Source organism: Podarcis pityusensis, assembly GCF_964106645.2.
Source record: "Podarcis pityusensis genome assembly, chromosome: 2".
Lineage (NCBI taxonomy): Eukaryota > Metazoa > Chordata > Lepidosauria > Squamata > Lacertidae > Podarcis > Podarcis pityusensis.
In genome coordinates, this window is record NC_138029.1 from 128,039,586 (window position 1) to 128,057,605 (window position 18,020).

At 52.7% G+C, this 18,020-nt stretch overlaps 2 protein-coding genes across 11 annotated transcripts in view; one reads left to right on the forward strand and one right to left on the reverse strand.

Moving 5' to 3' along the window:
- Nucleotides 1–18,020, reverse strand: part of LOC308465792 (uncharacterized protein) — a 430,090-nt gene that overhangs the window by 153,870 nt on the left and 258,200 nt on the right. The window contains exons 1-2 of one of the 10 annotated variants that reach the window (XM_080986033.1): nucleotides 4,504–4,707; nucleotides 4,046–4,416 (exon numbers count right to left, since the gene is read on the reverse strand). The exons of 6 other annotated variants lie outside the window; for them this stretch is intronic. The gene's annotated coding sequence lies outside the window, so the exon portion shown is untranslated. Of the gene's footprint in view, nucleotides 1–4,045; nucleotides 4,708–18,020 lie in introns of those variants that run through there. 3 more of the 10 variants (XM_080986043.1, XM_080986034.1, XM_080986042.1) reach the window with 3 other exon arrangements.
- LOC308465694 (uncharacterized protein) overlaps nucleotides 1–18,020 on the forward strand; it is a 386,527-nt gene that overhangs the window by 105,807 nt on the left and 262,700 nt on the right. The gene's annotated exons all lie outside the window — the stretch shown is intronic.

Here is an 18,020-nt window from a genome sequence, read left to right on the forward strand (position 1 = left end):
TGTTTTCGTCTCATTGGTATTGCCTGAAGTTGTGCTTTTACTATCTCCCTCCCCTGTGGCACCCCACTAGTCACTCTTCTTCTGTGACTGTAACCCAAAGTGTGTTTTATAAGCTGGTCTCCGGCTCTGTTCGATTTAACCCTTCGCAAGCTGAGCGCAGCCAGGGGCCGCTCTCCCTCCCTCCCAGAATCCGGATGGTCCAGGGCATGTGCAGAGTTCTCTGTGATTCTGGGCTCAGAGGCCATCTAGACAGCAGCCTTGTGCCCTGCCCCCAGATGTGCGGGCGGGGTATAAATAATGCTGTATTCTTATTCTTATTCTTATTCTTATTCTTATTATACTTCACCTGCTCACTAGCCGACTGAAAGTCTGTTGCAATATTAGGAGGGTACCTGAGAGAGACACCAGTCCCTTTGGAGGAAATGGCTCCGTTGGCAAAGCAGGAGCCTCTCGATCTGCGGGTCGTGGGTTCGAGGCCAAAGATTCCTGCATTGCCGGGGGTTGGGCTGGATGACCCTGGGGGTTCCTTCTGTGAATCTATTCCATGAACAAGAATCCGCCCCCTCCCCAGCTGGAGAACCGGGTCCCACCATAGGCGCCGACTGCATGGGGCCTGAGGGGGCCCGAGCCCCCTCAAAAATTCGTTTGGGGGGCTCCGCCCCCCCAATAATCTCGGGCGCCCCTCCAGCAGAGCGCCGCCGCCGGGCAACTCCGGCCCTCTGGTTCAGGTTGCCATGTGGCTGCGTGCGCGTGTTTCGTCTGCGTTTAGGGGTCTCCCCTTCGGGTTCGCCCGCCGGCGCGCGAGGGCCGCCGCGTCTGGCTCAAACTCTCCACCAGCAAATCGCCCTCTCTGGTAAACAGGATCCCATTGGCTGCGGCGCGTCTTTCGGGGTGGGTGCAAGGTGTTTGCCGCGGGCGGATTGGCGGCGACCCTTTCCCTTTAAATCAAGTAATCGCAGCCCGGCAGCGGTTTGCATCTCGGCCCAGCCTTTTCGCGCGTTGCAACCCGGATAAGCCAAGTCGTGGGCGGTGGGGGACAATTTACAAGGCATTTGTGTGGTTTCTCTTTAAATCGCCCTATCTGCGCTTGAAACCAACCGAAGAGGTGTTTCTGTTTCTTTTTCTTCTTTTTTTTTTCCAAGAAGAGAACAGCTGGGTATCTGGTTCCATAAGGTGATGGTGAATATCGGTTCCCCCTTTTACAGATGAGGGGAAACATGAGTTTTCTTAAAGTCGACAGAAAGTTAGGTGCATCCTGTTCCTATTTAAATCAGCAGATGATTTTTGGGGTGGGTTGCGTAGGTGTTTTGACCCCCGCCTCCTCCCCACCTGCTCCCTCGCCAGCCAGCCAGCCAGCCAGCCGCGCGCCCTAGCCGGAGAGCCCTGGCCGTCCCCGTCGCGCAATCAGCTGGATCTCCCTTCAGCAGGCCGTGCTCACAACTTGGCCCAGGGACCCCCCAGCAGCGGATCTCCGGCCCAGCTGAAGAATCCGGCAACAAGCCCCCTCCTCCCCAATCGCTCCAGCTCCGCCGAAATACGCTCCAAAACCCCCCAGATAGGCCGCCGGCCGCCAAGTCTCGTGGCGCCCTGAGCGAGGGTCTCTCCCCAACACCGCCACCTCGAACTGCGTTCTCCCGGCTACCCGAGCGAACCAGCGGCAGCTTCCCGGGTGCTCTTCCCGACTCTGCCTCCGAAGAAGAAGAAGAAACAGCCCCCGCCGAGGTGCATCCCAAAAGTTGGACGACGACGCGTCCCGGTATGGGCCCCCCCAATATTTTTTATAAGTCGGCGCCCCTGGGTCCCACCAGACCAAGTGAACTTCCAGAGGGACGCATCTCCGATGGGGCGCCCCCAGCTCGCCGCTCCGCCTCCCGCCTCCTTCCCCAATTCTGGGGGGCTGGGGGAGGCATCTCGTTCCTCCTCCGGCCGTGCCAGAACCAGCCTCTCCCGCGGAGACCCCTTCGGGTGCCTTTCGGGGGGCTGGGAGAGGGGTCCCCTTCCCCCGCCCTCCTTCCGGGGCTCCGAAATCGAAAGGGGAAGCGCGGACGGAGTCTCCGCCATCGCCGCTCGCCGCCTCTCCTGGCTCTCTCCCTGCGGAGCCTCATGGCTGCCCAACCCGACCTGCTCCGCACCAAGGGGCTCCCGCTGCTGCTGCTGCTGCTGCTGCTGCTGGGTAGGTCGAGGCCGGACGCCTGGGTTCCCCCCTCGCAGGGCGCGGGAGGAGGAGAGCTCGGGGCCGGACGCCTGGGTTCCCTCCGGGGGGGGCGGAGGAGGAGGCGTCCCTCGCCCCCGTGGTCGGATTTCCTCCCCCTGCAAGGCAGAAACTCAGCGGGTGCAGGAAGGGGCTGGCGGGGGAAACTTCTCTGGTGGGATTTCTGCCTGTCGCAAAGAGGGGCGGGGATTTGGCCCGGGATAGTCCCTCCGCTTTCGCTTTCCGTTTCCTGGCCGAGTCCCGAATCCGGCCCCTTGCTGCCCTGCTGCGTCCCAATGGAGCCTCCCTGGACAGAGCCAGTCTACCTTGCCCTGTTCCGGATCCAGCAGGGCTCTCCCGGTGGAGCCTCCAGGCCCAGAGGCAGTCTACCCAGACTGGGCTTGGAGGCTGGGCTGGGGGGGGCCCAGATGCTGCTGCTGCTGCTTTGGGGCCCCCAGAGGCATCTAGTCCACCCCCTTCTTCTTCTTCCTCCTCTCCTGGCAGGAGCGTCCTTCGGCAGATCCTCGCCTCCGCTGGCCAAGCTGGGCTGCTGGTTCCTGGAGGAGGCTGGGGGCGGAGGCTCCGGCATGTCCAGCGCCCCCAAGCAGCGCCCCGCCATCTTGTTCCTGCCCCCACCCGGGAGACGCCTGGAAGAAGCTGCCCTGGAGTCCGAGTTGCCCCCGGAGGTGGAGGCCGGCCTGGCCTTCCAGGTCCTGGGTATGGAGACCCCCCATAGGACACCCCCCCCTGTCCCCTGGCTCCCATCCCTGCTTCTCATTCACCGGGAGGGACTTGAAGCACCTCTGAATTCAGCCTCCCTGGGAGACCCATTTCACAGGCGCCACAACTGAGGCTGGGAAGCTTCACCCATTTCGCTGTGGGGCTGATGCAGCATTTCCCAACCTGGGCATGAGTTAATTATTATGCACCCCCCCACCCACACACTGTGATATACCCATTTCACAGGCGCCACAACTGAGGCTGGGAAACTGAAATGATTCTCTGGATCTTCAGTGTCGGCAAACACTCCTTCCCCAATCTCCGTTTTTAAACCACCAGGGACAGAGTTGCTTTCCTTGGAGGTTTTCCAAACAGAGGCTGGAAGGCCAAATGTCAGGGATTCTTGAGCTAAGATTCCTGCACTGCAGGGGGTGAGACTAGATGTCCCTCGGGGTCCAACCTACAGGTGTTTACTTTTTCTCTTTAAAACATCAGTGTGATTGAACAACACTAAATAATAATACAGTGATACCATGGGTTAAGTACTTAATTCGTTCCGGAGCTCCTTTCTTAACCTGAAACTGTTCTTAACCTGAAGCACCACTTTAGCTAATGGGGCCTCCTGCTGCTGCCGCATGATTTCTGTTCTCATCCTGAAGCAAAGTTCTTAACTTGAAGCACTATTTCTGGGTTAGCAGAGTCTGTAACCTGAAGCGTATGTAACCCGAGGTACCAGTGTAATAATAATAATAATAATAATAATATCTTATATCACTATAAGAGTTAAGAATTCCAATTCCATATATACTTCTCTAATGTCTAGGTGATATTATTATCCCAAAACATAGATGTTGATTCTTAACCCACTATATCTGGTATAAATGCATTCCAACTCTGCAACTCTTTATGATCATTTTATAACGACCCTGTAGCGGATTCCCCCCTCAAGCCTCCAATTCATCAAGACGCATTATGTCCCTGCTAACGACCCCCAATTAAATATAGCGGATCCGCCTCACATGACGCCAATTCAGTGAATTTCTGCCACTGACCACAGCCTCTCTTGTGTGAGGGGAAACTTGGGGATTTAGAGTCCAGGGCAGAAGCGGAACAGAGAAGAAAAGTTCTATTTACCGAGGAAAAGGTGGGGTCCGGAGACGGGTCTTTCAGGCAGAAGTCAACTTCTTGCCTCAACTTGGAGGCGGTCAGGGCATTAAACACAGAAGTCCAGGCGCAGCTTCTCTTCTCAGGCCGATGTTCCGCTTTCTAGACATGGTGCTCCAATGCTGAACTCCATTTCTGCCCCTTCTTCCCTCTCCTTCCTGGACTGAGTCGTGTCCCATTCAGACTTGGGGGGTTCCTGAGCGAGGGGCCCTTTCCCCCTCAGTCCGCCCCCCACACCCAGGGGGTCCCCTCAGCCCTCCTTCTTGTGGGTCTCCCTCCGCCCCCCACACCCAGGGGGTCCCCTCAGCCCTCCTTCTTGGGGGTCTCCCTCCGCTCCCCCTCTCAGTCCGCCCCCACACCCAGGGGGTCCCCTCAGCCCTCCTTCTTGGGGGGTCTCCCTCCGCTCCCCCTCTCAGTCTGCCCCCCACACCCAGGGGGTCCCCTCAGCCCTCCTTCTTGGGGCTCTCCCTCCGCTCCCCCTCTCAGTCTGCCCCCCACACCCAGGGGGTCCCCTCAGCCCTCCTTCTGGGGGGTCTCCCTCTGCTCCCCCCTCTCAGTCTGCCCCCCACACCCAGGGGGTCCCCTCAGCCCTCCTTCTTGGGGGTCTCCCTTCCCTCCCCCCTCTCAGTCCGCCCCCTGTTACCGGAAAATCCGAGGGTTCTCTTGGGCAAATGAAGACACCGACCAGAGCAATCAGAGCAAAACAGCAGCCAGTAGGCCTGGTCTTTATTTTAAGAAAAGACTGTCGCGACAGGACTCCCACCGCCCACGAGGTGAAGCAAGATGGAAGCCCCGAACAAAGGGAGACCCTAACTTTTATTAGTTGCTAATCCCCTAAGCTACACCCTCAGAATTACATCATATTTACATCATGATTATATTAAAAATAGGAGGAGTCGGGGAGGGGCTGCACAGGTAATCCGAGCGTCCTGACACCTGGCCGGGGCCTCCTCTCCCCTCCCCACATGAGTCATGTACAAAAACAAAGGCGAAAGGCGAAGTTTCCTGCCCCCTGAGGGGAATCCGGCCACAGTTCTTTGTGAGGGTCCGCGTAGAATACACTAAGATATGCAGTCCATTGTATCCCTGATAGCCTTCTGTCTGAGCCCATCAGCGATGGTTATCAAGGTTGTCACGTCTACTTGGAGGGAACGCAGAGTATGTGACTGCTCGGTGAAAGGATTATGGCCGCTTGATATCAGACCACCCCCCTTTGATAGTCCTTGCAATATCCAGCAGAATAAAAGTGGTCCGGTGAGAATCCGAGGTACGGCTGATTTTTAGTGAATTTATGAAGAATACTGTCTTTGAAGTTCAAAGCACTTTCGCCTTCAGGAAGCAGCTTGCTACATTTTGATTAAATCAGTCACGGTCAATTGAACTCGGAAACTTTGTATTGAGAGCTGTCAAAGCAGGGGAGGAAAAGCGCCGGTAGCCTGCAGTACCTGTGTGGCCGCCGCAAGGGGCGCTGTTCGCTAACGTTGATTGGCTGAGGCGGCCGCCGATTGACCCAGAGTTCGGTCGGCCGGTCTACTCACAATAAAGATAGGGCGATGCGGAGCGCTATAGCGGGAAGCTGTCAAGTTAGTGCTTCCTTATTTACGGAAGGCTTTAAGGGATGGCCCTCTAAAGGGACATCTCTTGGGTCAGGAAGGGGAGATGCGTGTAGGTGTGAGTGTGGTGCTTGTGTAATACACGTGTTAGTGAAAGGGGGGGTGATTTCCGGCGACAGTTCCCCCCTTCGGAGATAAGATTGCGAAGGTAGGGAGACCGCGCAATCCTTCTCTCCGCATAAATTAATAGAAGTTAGACATGTCATACCTAGAGTCCAGAGTCCGGAAGTCTTTCAAGGGTCCCATTTCGATGGGGGTCGACTGGAATCCTGATGTCGGTGGCCTATAGGTGGTGGTCGATTGCGGGCGAAGGGTAGGAAGGCAAGAGCCGCAAGTTTGACAGCACATCGGGAAGCAGTGGATTGCGCAGCAGAAGAAGGCAATGCAGATGACAACAGTGATCAATATTAAGAGGCCGTTTCCTAAAAGTTGTTTTATCCAAGCAGATCCAGGTAGCCAGCTCCAAAGTTGAGTATCCGACAGGCCCTCATGTTGGATATTTCTAAGTTCATCGGTCAGTTTATGAATATTATTGAGATGACCCGTGATGTTCAAGGTCTGGTCAGAGACGTGCGTGCAGCACTTGGTTCCTACGAGGGCACAAACCCCTCCAGTCGAGGCGAGAACGTAGTCCAAAGCAAGGCGGTTCTGAATCGAATTTTGCCTGACCTCTGTTAACTCTGTTAAGATAGATTGGGTAGCCGCATTGGATTCTTCCATAAAGTTTAACAGAATGTCGGTCAGTTTAAGGATATCGACGTGGTTGGAGCCGGCTCCATACGCGGGAAAGAGGGCCCGGCCGTAAGTTTCCCCATTGGCTGTCACATCAGAGAGCTCTGACAAGTCTTTCGCTCTCTTATTGCGTCTCCTTCCGGGGGGGAGCTCTTGAGTAACCCGGACTCCAGGTAAAATTAGTCCAAGATAACAGGTGCCACGGGAGTGGGGGCTGGCCCATACATAGCCGCGGTGGCCGCAAATCCAGAACAGCCCCTGCAGGCACGAGTCTATACGTCCAGTGCGGAAGGTGCGGAAGAAACACTGAGAAATCGGGGAGGGGTCCCAGGAGTCAGGCAAGTTCATCACACGTTTCCATGCAGACAGTAGGTTGGGATGGGTAGAGGGGTTGCCTTGGTGCCATAGGGTAATTCTGCCGGTTAAGGTTATATCAAGGGTGTACTTATAGGTGCTCTCGCTGATGACCTTGTCGTTGCCGCTGAACTTCCGGCAGAGGTCGCCTGTTGTGGGCCCGGTCAGGTAGATGTACTGGTGGGTTAAGTTCACAGCAGTCAGGTTCCAGGACCGTACGTCAGCGGAAAGATGTTGTTCCAGGGTGAGGGGCACTCCAAGGAATGGTATGCCACTGTGGAGGTGTGAGGGAGCATTGGCGCAGATCCAGCATTCGTTGGTGGTTGTTTGTTTTGCAATTTGGGAGATCAGTTTTACATAGGTGTTGGAATGCCAGGTGGACAAAAGGTCATTGTTGTTGGGGTCTTGGGATATTGACAGTTCCCCCCTTTGTCGAGGTGCAGTACCTGCAGGATGAAGGGGGTCTTGGCGCAGTAAGTAGGTGAGGTTTGTGGTGAGGCCTCCACATCTTTGGGGGCCGGTGGTGTCCCATTCCGCTGGAGGTGTAACGGAGTGATGCCAGCCTTCCAGGTACGCTTTGCCGTCCCAGGCGGAGGCGAACCCGATGTCCCAAACACAGCAGTACCTTTGGAGGCAGACTCCTTGTAGGATTGTTTGGCGAGGAGCGGAATCCGCTCTTTGGCAGTAAAACCCATGAATTAGGTGGTCGGTGGGGTGGTTTCGGTCAGTATAGACTGACTCGCCGCCACCATAGTCCAAGAGTGTCCAGTTCAGCATTTGTTGGGGCATGCCGTCAGAGAAAAGTATGTATGAGCCGTTGAGGCAGTGGGCACGGTTCCAAGAGCCGTCCTTGGTGAGGATGAGTTTGCCGAGTGGCGTATAAGAGGGCGAGCGTATGAAAAGTTCCCAGGTTTGATGTATAGCGAGGGTCGGTAATATAGAGTGTCGAAGGAGGACACGGGTCTCAGGTAAGCAGAAATCAAAGTCCCCTAGGCGGTCCAATGTCCCTCTTTTTACCATATCAACAATTCCAAAGTCCAAGTATTTGTATTCAATTTGTAATCCAGGGCAAGAGGCATGTGTGATCGTGGTGTCTTGAGAAAAGGCGGTGTTGAGAAGGAGGAGGAGCAGGGTGGGTATGGTGGTGGTCATCATCGTAGCGGAGGCGGTAGAGCTGTGCAATGGTGGTGTGGCGAAGCTGTCAAACAGTAGAGCTGTCAAACGGGGAGTGGTGGAGCTGTCAAACTGTAGAGCTGTCAAACGGGGAGCGGTGGAGCTGTCGAACTGCAGAGCTGTCAAATGGGGAGCGGTGGAGCTGTCAAACTGCAGAGCTGTCAAATGGGGAGCGGTGGAGCTGTCAAACTGCAGAGCTGTCAAGTGGGGAGCGGTGGAGCTGTCAACGCAGAGCTGTCAAATGGGGAGCGGTGGAGCTGTCAAACTGCAGAGCTGTCAAGTGGGGAGCGGTGGAGCTGTCAACGCAGAGCTGTCAAATGGGGAGCGGTGGAGCTGTCAAACTGCAGAGCTGTCAAGTGGGGAGCGGTGGAGCTGTCAACGCAGAGCTGTCAAGTGGGGAGCGGTGGAGCTGTCAACGCAGAGCTGTCAAATGGGGAGCGGTGGAGCTGTCAAACTGCAGAGCTGTCAAGTGGGGAGCGGTGGAGCTGTCAACGCAGAGCTGTCAAACGGGGAGCGGTGGAGCTGTCAAATTGCAGAGCTGTCAAGTGGGGAGCGGTGGAGCTTTGCGGAGTTTTAGGCGGATTGGGGGTTGGTCCTTTTGGCTGGTTGTAGTGATGAGTTCGGAAAACCAAAGGGTTGACGTGTGAGGTGGATCCGGTCCGGTCTGTTGGGCCCGGTTCGTGCCCCGATCTGGTCCGGTCTGTTGGGCTCGATTCGTGCCCCGATCTGGTCCGGTCTGTTTGGCTCGATTCGTGCCCCGATCTGGTCCGGTCTGTTGGTCGTCGTCTATGTTGGTGTCGTCATCTGTTGATCGGTCTGGGATGTCGTAGGGTGAGTCGTCCAAGGTGGGTTCGGGTGGGGAAGCTGGTTTGCAGCGGGTGTGATGCAACCAGGCTGTCTTTTCAGCTACCTTAATAGAAGTTGGAGTGGTTAAAAGTACTTGGTAGGGGCCCTCCCAGGTGGGCTGTAGGGGTATCTTATGATAGGTTTTCGCCTGTATCCAGTCTCCTGGTTGGTACGGGTGAACGTTTTCGTCGAGGGGGATATTTTGGCTTGAGGCAGCATATTTGTGGAGAAGAATTAGTTGCCTCTGGAGCTGTATTACATATTTAGTTAACTCAGACTCGCCCACCTCTAGCTCAGATGTTGGGAATTGGGTATTATACACTGGGGATGGTCGCCCAAACAATAATTCATAAGGAGACAGTTTGAGGTTGCCGCGGGGACATGCCCTAAGATTATGAAGGACTAATGGAAGGGCATGTATCCATCTGATGTCAGAATCTTTACAAAGTTTCCCGAGTTGCGATTTAAGTTGCTGGTTCATTCTCTCAACCTGCCCTGAGGAAGGGGGGTGGTATGGGGTGTGTAGTTTCCATTTAATGCCGAGGGCAGTGGCTACTTGTTGTATTATATCTGAGGTGAAATGTGAGCCTCTGTCGCTGTCTATGTGTCGGGGAACTCCGAAACGGGGTATAATCTCTTGTAATAGGATCTTTGCAACGATGTGTGCGGTTGCTCTGCGTGTAGGAAAACATTCTACCCAGCCAGGCAACTGATCAATAATTACCAAGGCATGCTTATAGCCTTGGCAGGGTGGTAGATCTATAAAGTCTATCTGAAGACTTTCGAATGGAACGAAAGCCCATGGCCTGGCCCCTGGCGGGCATCTGGCGGTATGTTTTGGATTGAAACTTTGACAAATATGGCAGTTCTTAACGGCAGCTTTAGCGGCGAGAGCAAGGCCTGGGGCATACCAGCAGCGTTGAATTGTGTCGATAAGCTTGTCTCTTCCCCAATGAGTACATTGGTGTAGGACTCTCAAATGTTTGGGTACCCATAGCCTAGGCATTATGAGCCGTTTGTCGGGGAAATACCAAATGCCATTGTCTAAGTGGGCCCCTTGTTCCTCCCATCCTTTTATCTCTTCTGGGGTCGCGGTTTTGTACATTTCTGCAAAATCTACATCGGATAAAACCTGTGGTCCTTGGAACTCATTGTCTGTAGGGAGGGGCTGAAGGGCTGCCTCTTGAGCTGCGCGGTCAGCACGTCGGTTCCCTATTGAGACTGTGTCCCTTCCTTTCGTATGTGCTTTACAATGCACTACGGCAATGGCTTCTGGAAGGTGTATAGAGTCCATGAGGCGCTGTACTAGGGGAGCATGTGCAACTTGGGTACCTGCCGCGGTCAAGAAACCCCTCTGTAACCAGATTTGTCCGGTGGCATGCACTAATCCGAAGCAATATTTAGAGTCCATATAAATAGTGATTCTCTGTCCTGCCCCTAATTCACAGGCTCTGATCAGGGCGATGAGTTCTGCCGCTTGTGCACTGTATTTTGGGTGGACGGGTCGTGCCTCTAAGGTTTCGGTATCGGAGACTATGGCATATCCACTTTTACGTTCTCCTCCCACAACTTTGGAGCTCCCATCAGTATACAGGATGAGGTCTGGGTCCGTTAAAGGGAGGTAATCAAGGTCCTCTCGTGGTTTTTCTACGTGGCGGACTATCTGAGAACAGTCGTGATGTGGGGTGCCGTCCTCGGGGAGGGGTAGAAGGGTTGCAGGGTTAAGTGAGTTCACCCTTTTAATGGTGACGTTTGATGGACTGAGAAGAATGGCCTCATATCTGTTTAAGCGTTGTATTGTGAAACGCTGACACCCTTGCAAGCTAAGGAGGGTAGCGACAGCATGGGGAACGTTAACGGTTAGGTCGTGTCCCAGGACAGTTTCTTGTGCTTTCTCTAGAACGAGGGCTGCTGCTGCTACAGCCCTGAGACACCCCACATTCCCCAGTACAGTGGTGTCTAGCTGAAGGCTGTAATAGGCGACAGGTCTATTTTTCCCTTGAAATGGTTGGGTGAGGACACCCGAGGCTACTCCCTTGTTTTCGTGTACGTATAGAGAAAAAGGTAGTCTATAGTCTGGGAGTCCGAGGGCTGGTGAAGTCCTCAGTTCTCTCTTAATAGATTCGAAGGCCTCAAGTGCCTCTGCAGACCGTTGTAGTTGATCAGGGGCATTGTCGTGAGTCATAGCTGTAAGGGGGCGGGTGAATTCCCCGTAGCGCGGAATCCATGCCCGGCAGAATCCACTCATTCCGATGAAGCCTCGGAGTTGCCTTTTAGTCTTTGGTAGGGGTAATTTAGTTATTGCTTCAAGTCTGTCTGTAGTTAGTGCGCGAGTGCCCTTCCCCAATATGTGGCCAAGATATTTAACTTCCTGTTTGCAATACTGTATCTTTTTTGGGGATACTTTATGTCCCTTTTGAGCTAGTATGTTTAGGAGGGCTATGGTGTCCTTTTTGCATGATTCTACGTCCCGCCCACAAAGTAAGATGTCATCAACGTAGAGTCTCAGGGCTGAGCCTCCTGGCAGAGCCACATCTGATAGATCTTGGTGAAGTATAGACGAAAAAATTGCCGGGGATTCTACATATCCTTGGGGCAATCGGGTCCACGTTAATTGCCCTGTCTGCCAAGTGAAAGCGAAAAGGAATTGGCTTTCTGGGTCTACGGGGATGCTGAAGAAAGCAGAGCATAGATCTATGACAGAGTAGACCACGGTTCCTTCCGGAATGGTGCTTAGGAGGTGGTGCGGGTTAGCGACTACAGCGTGTCTGGGGATGACAAAGGAATTAACGAGCCTGAGATCCTGAACCAGGCGCCATTTCACGGGGTTTGTATTGGGCTTTTTGACAGGAAGAAGAGGGGTGTTGCTGTTGGGAAAAAGCACCAAGGCAAAAGCCAGCTCCAGATGGCTGGAATGCAAAACAGGATGTTATGTTTTGCAGATGTACTGTTGGAGAAAAGGTGGAGCCTATTCTCTGTACTGAGCACCGGATGTTAGCTCAGTGTGTCATCTGACCTGTGCTGGAAGTACAGGGGTGGAGTTGAGACTCTTCTGATGGAGTCTGAAGGGAACAGTCACATTTCTATGTACTGTTGAGTGACAGGAATAAAACATGTAAAAAGACTCCTGTCTGTCTCTTCTTCCCCTCCCTGGGAAGGAATGCAGGGAGGGAGGAAGGAGGAGGGTGTGTTCTCCTCACGTCTGAGGAGAATCGCCAGGTTTGTTTACCTAGCCTGCCGGGGGTAGCAGACGGACGGTAAACACAGTATCTCGCTCAATTGCCTCGGGGGAGGCCAGGTACCTCTGCCTGTGAGCTGAAGATACTAAAATATGGCAGCCTTCGGATGGTTGCGATTCATCGGACATCTGCATGAGAGGCTGGTGGATTGTCCTCCTCTGCTCCAAGGGAGAAGGCAAGCGTCTGAGAGAAGCCAGAGGCTGAACAGACCCAGAGGAAAAAGAAGAGGTGTTTTCCAGAGCAACAAAGTTCAAGGTATGCTGCATTTCGGGCTAAAAGTGTGAACGCAGTTTGATTAATTCACTGGTTCACGGAGCTGCGTTTCAACGAAAACAAGAGCTCCGGGAGGAAGAGGCCTGCAGCTTAAAGTCTGAAGCCTGCATTCCACAAATTCTTGTGGTTGATAAACTGTCCTATTGAAATGCATTGTTGCTAGGTAACGGAAAGTTGGAAAGTTACTGGCAAAGGGGCTGGACTGTGAGTGTGAGCCTGGGAAAGCGAAACAAAATCAGAGAATGTTTTGGCTACAAGTTTACGTGCCCTTGGAAGGGACTTTCCATAGCAGCCAGAGTTTAGCTGCCAGGTGCAAAAGAGCGTAAACAACTTGCAGTTTGCCTGCCTGAGTGAGAAAGGAAAAAAAACAACTGTTGGATTTTACAGTTTGTTTGAGAGTGTGGGCTGGAAAGCTGAAGAGGCTTGGCTTCAAGATGGATGCCAAGAAAGGAGCTTTGCCTTACCCACCTCCCTTAACCAGAGACAGTTATTCATCATGGTCTGGATGGATAACTACCCCAGAAGGGGTGAGCCAAGATGATGCTGGCCAAGTTCCTAAGAGCTCATCGAAAGCTGAGGAGAGCTTTGACCCCAGAGGGGAGAGTGCAGGAACTGTGGTTGTTGGAACTGTTGGTGTTCCTGAACAAGGTGCAATGGGTGTTGCTGACAGGGGGAGGGAGGAACGGAGTTCAAATCTCCCCACTGCTGATGCTACTAGGGAGCATGGTGTAGCATTGAGTGCTGTCCGATGCTACAATTGTGGACAGACTGGGCATCTACAGCGAAATTGTAAGAAGCCGCGACAGTCAAGAGGAGCAAAGAACAGCTCTACGAAGCCTGAGGCGTCAGGCAAAAGCCGTACCAAGTGCCAGGTGAAACCTGCAAAGGCTATGATGGCGAAAGGAACCACGCCAGATGTTGGGAACTCGTTCATAATTGACACGGGCGCAACTGTTCATATGTGCCCGCACAGACAACTGTTTTCGACGTTGAAGAAGCAAAGCTTCGCTGTGAAACAGGCCAACGGTCAAGAGTTGGAAGCGACCGGAATTGGAACTGTGTATCTTGAGAGTCTGAACTTGACTATAAGTGATGTTTACCTGGTTCCAGAACTGAAATTTAATCTGCTGAGTGTGTCGCAGATTGCAAAGAAAGGACTGAAACTGTCCTATGATGCTAAAAGCTGCAAGATCTACAAAGATGGAGAACTGTTTCTTACTGCCAAAGAGAAAGATGGACTGTATTTGTTGACTTTTGATCAAAGTGATTACATGAAATGTAATTCTTCTGATTCTAACGAAATCTCTCTTGCAGGTGTGACCAGTGTGAGCACCAGGAAGGTGACCAAGAAGGTCAACAGGGCATTTCAGCGGGTGTATGCTGATGTGATTGGTCCTCTAGAACCATCTAGAGGCAGTGCAAAATATTACCTTTTGTGTGTGGATTGTTTCACTAATTATTCTTGGGTTTATATGATGGAGAAACCGCAAGAAACTTTAGAAAAGTTTCAGGAGTTTTGTGACAAGGTTAAAAATATGCATGATGCTAACATTGATTGTCTTTTCACAGATGACAAACAAGTTTTTCTGTTACAGAAGTTTCAGAAGTTCCCGGATGGAAAAGGGATAGACCACAAAGTTGCTGTTTCGACCGAAGCGTGGAACGGGGGGGTCTGTGTTAGGGTGAACAAAGAATTGCAAAAGGGGATGAATGATGAATACGCAATTGCTGAGTTCACATTTGCCACATGAATATTGGGCCGAATCGCTAGCGTCCTATCTTCATGTGTGGTTGAGAAAGGTCTCAACAGAGTTGGGATGTTCTCCTTTTGAGAAGCTGTTCAATAGAAAACCTTCTGTTGCCTATTTTAAGGTTTTCGGGTCTCAAGTGAGAACAGAAGCTCCAGGTGGAGTAAAGAATGCCAGAGGCATTTTTGTGGGTTATGAAAAGGGTCTCTACAGAGTAATTTTGTCTGAATCTGGTCAGGTGATTCTCACAAAGTTCCTAGAGAGTGCTCCAGAACAAGAGCGAGTTGTACAAACATTTCCCACAGGTGGCGATTCAGTTGATGATGATTTTTCTGATGTCACAGATTACAGTGGTACTGAGAGCCAGTGTGGTGTAGTGGTTAAGAGCGGTAGTCACGTAATCTGGGTAACCGGGTTCGTGTCTCCGCTCCTCCACATGCAGCTGCTGGGTGACCTTGGGCCAGTCACACTTCTTTGAAGTCTCTCAGCCCCACTCACCTCACAGAGTGTTTGTTGTGGGGGAGGAAGGGAAAGGAGAATGTTAGCCGCTTTGAGACTCCTGAAGGGGAGTGAAAGGCGGGATATCAAATCCAAACTCCTCTTCTTCTTCTTCTTCTGATGATGATGACAGTGATAGCTCAGAGAGTTCAGTTGTAACAGTCATTGAGAGGAAATCTCACACAATGGATAGACCTTCACAGGTGAAGGAAGAACCACTGATTGCTACTGGTTCTCAACAGAGTCCAAAGGTTGAACCAGTGAGCACAGAGGATCAGAACCTCATACGCAGGTCTGAGAGAGTTACAAAGGGTGTACCACCAAAGAGGTACTCAAAAGAGTTTGCTAACTTAGCTGTTGCATGTGTTGCTGTTGTTAACAACTCAAAGCAGGTTGAAGCAGTGTCTAAGTCAGAGACAAAGACACAACAGAGAGCCCCTAACCAAGGTAATGCAGAAGCACTCATTCCTTGGAAGCCAGACAACCAGAGAGGTACACTGGTGAAACCAGTGGTGGGGAGTTCCAAGGGTGGAACTGAAACAACAGGGGACTGTTATATGTATAACAACTGTTTGTTCTCTTCTCTGGATCATGTTTTGCCAATTGATGCTTTTGGGGGAGGATGTTGGGAAAAAGCACCAAGGCAAAAGCCAGCTCCAGATGGCTGGAATGCAAAACAGGATGTTATGTTTTGCAGATGTACTGTTGGGGAAAAGGTGGAGCCTATTCTCTGTACTGAGCACCGGATGTTAGCTCAGAGTGTCATGTGACCTGTGCTGGAAGTACAGGGGAGGAGTTGTGACTCTTCTGATGGAGTCTGAAGGGAACAGTCACATTTCTCTGTACTGCTGAATGACAGGAATAAAAGGACATGTAAAAGGACTCCTGTCTGTCTTTCTTCCCCTCCCTGGGGGAGTGCAGGGAGGGAGAGAAGGAGGAGGGTGTGTCCTGCTCACGTTTGAGGAGGATCGCCGGTTTGTTTACCTAGCCTGCCGGAGGTCGCAGACGGACGGTAAACACAGTATCTCGCTCAATTGCCTCGGGGGAGGCCAGGTACCTCTGCCTGTGAGCTGAAGATACTAACTTCCCCGGCCAAGCACCGCGTAAGAATTTGTGGGGAGAGAAAGGGAAAGGTTTTTGACGTTCCTAGACGACTCCGAGAGATAACGTCAGACAGTTAAGTTCCCGACCTCCCTGGCCACTTTCCGAAAGGGGAGCGTCGGGGGAGAAAAGGATATAGGTAGAACGTTCCCGGCCGACTCCGAGGGGCAACGTCAGAAATGAAAGAAGGAAAGTCTGGCTGTCGTGGGGACGTTACCTTTCCACCCCCCTCCCAATGTGTTCAAACCATACTCACGTTCGAAGATGTCCCCCGCGGATCCCGGGATCCTTTCCTTTAGCCGGCTGTACCTCGCCTTTGCTCTCTCTGGTCGGGCTTCTGGTGACGGTTGATTACCGCCCGCAAAGAGGAGGCAGGGAGAGGAAAAAAGGATCCCCGGGCTAAGGTTGCCCGGTGGCGCCCGATCCCCTCTATCTCCCCTCTCACCTTTGCAGGAGAACCAAGTGTCCCTGAGCACGGTCGCCAAAAACTGTTACCGGAAAATCCGAGGGTTCTCTTGGGCAAATGAAGACACCGACCAGAGCAATCAGAGCAAAACAGCAGCCAGTAGGCTTGGTCTTTATTTCAAGAAAAGACTGTCGCGACAGGACTCCCACCGCCCACGAGGTGAAGCAAGATGGAAGCCCCGAACAAAGGGAGACCCTAACTTTTATTAGTTGCTAATCCCCTAAGCTACACCCTCAGAATTACATCATATTTACATCATGATTATATTAAAAATAGGAGGAGTCGGGGAGGGGCTGCACAGGTAATCCGAGCATCCTGACACCTGGCCGGGGCCTCCTCTCCCCTCCCCACATGAGTCATGTACGAAAACAAAGGCGAAAGGCGAAGTTTCCTGCCCCCTGAGGGGAATCCGGCCACAGTTCTTTGTGAGGGTCCGCGTAGAATACACTAAGATATGCAGTCCATTGTATCCCTGACAGCCTTCTGTCTGAGCCCATCAGCGATGGTTATCAAGGTTGTCACGTCTACTTGGAGGGAACGCAGAGTACGTGACTGCTCGGTGAAAGGATTATGGCCGCTTGATATCAGACCACCCCCCTTTGATAGTCCTTGCAATATCCAGCAGAATAAAAGTGGTCCGGTGAGAATCCGAGGTACGGCTGATTTTTAGTGAATTTATGAAGAATACTGTCTTTGAAGTTCAAAGCACTTTCGCCTTCAGGAAGCAGCTTGCTACATTTTGATTAAATCAGTCACGGTCAATTGAACTCGGAAACTTTGTATTGAGAGCTGTCAAAGCAGGGGAGGAAAAGCGCCGGTAGCCTGCAGTACCTGCGTGGCCGCCACAAGGGGCGCTGTTCGCTAACGTTGATTGGCTGAGGCGGCCGCCGATTGACCCAGAGTTCGGTCGGCCGGTCTACTCACAATAAAGATAGGGCGATGTGGAGCACTATAGCGGGAAGCTGTCAAGTTAGCGCTTCCTTATTTACGGAAGGCTTTAAGGGATGGCCCTCTAAAGGGACATCTCTTGGGTCAGGAAGGGGAGAAGCATGTGGGTGTGAGTGTGGTGCTTGTGTAATACACGTGTTAGTGAAAAAGGGGGGGTGATTTCCGGCGACAAGGGGACCCCCTGGGTGGGGGGCGGAGGGAAAGGGGCCCCCAAGTCTGACTCCAGAGCCTGGAAGAAGCCCAGCTGGGCCTGCCAGCCTCCAAGTCCAAGGGAAGGAGGCGCCTCTGGACACCAGCTTGGCCCCCCAATTCAGGGCTGCCCCCGGGAAGATGGGGGGCTGGAGGGAAGACGTGTCTCCCTTGGGGGGATCTGGGCTTCCTCTTCCTCCCTGGCGCCTGCTCTCGAGGAGGCTGCTTGGAGCAGGCGGAGACTCCTGGGGAAGCCCCGTCTCCCTGGCGCGGAGTCGGGCTCCGAGGGGGCTCCGTGGGGCAGAGGGAGGGCTGGGCTGGCAAGGGTTAAGAGGAGCAGAGCTGGAGTCCTAGAGAGGACAGGAAGTGAAGGGGGAGTGAAGGTCCTCCAGGGCTAAATCCCATTATGATGGGAGATATGAATGGCGTGGTCTCAACCAATATGGATAAGTCTCAAAATCAAAATGTGACAAAAGATGGCAGACTACCTAAGACTTTTTTTGAACTGACTGACAATATGGACTTGATTGACATTTGGAGGACAAAGAACCCCTTGGGAAGAGAAGGAACATTCTTTTCGGAAGCCCAACTGACATGGACAAGAATCGACCAAATATGGATATCTAGAGGTCTGGCACCTAAGACCAGAAAGGTGGAAATCTGCCCAAAGACCTGCTCCGACCATAATGCGGTAAAGATGGATATGACACTATTACCAACCGGCTCCTTTAGATGGAAAATGAATGACAACTTGTTTAGAGATCA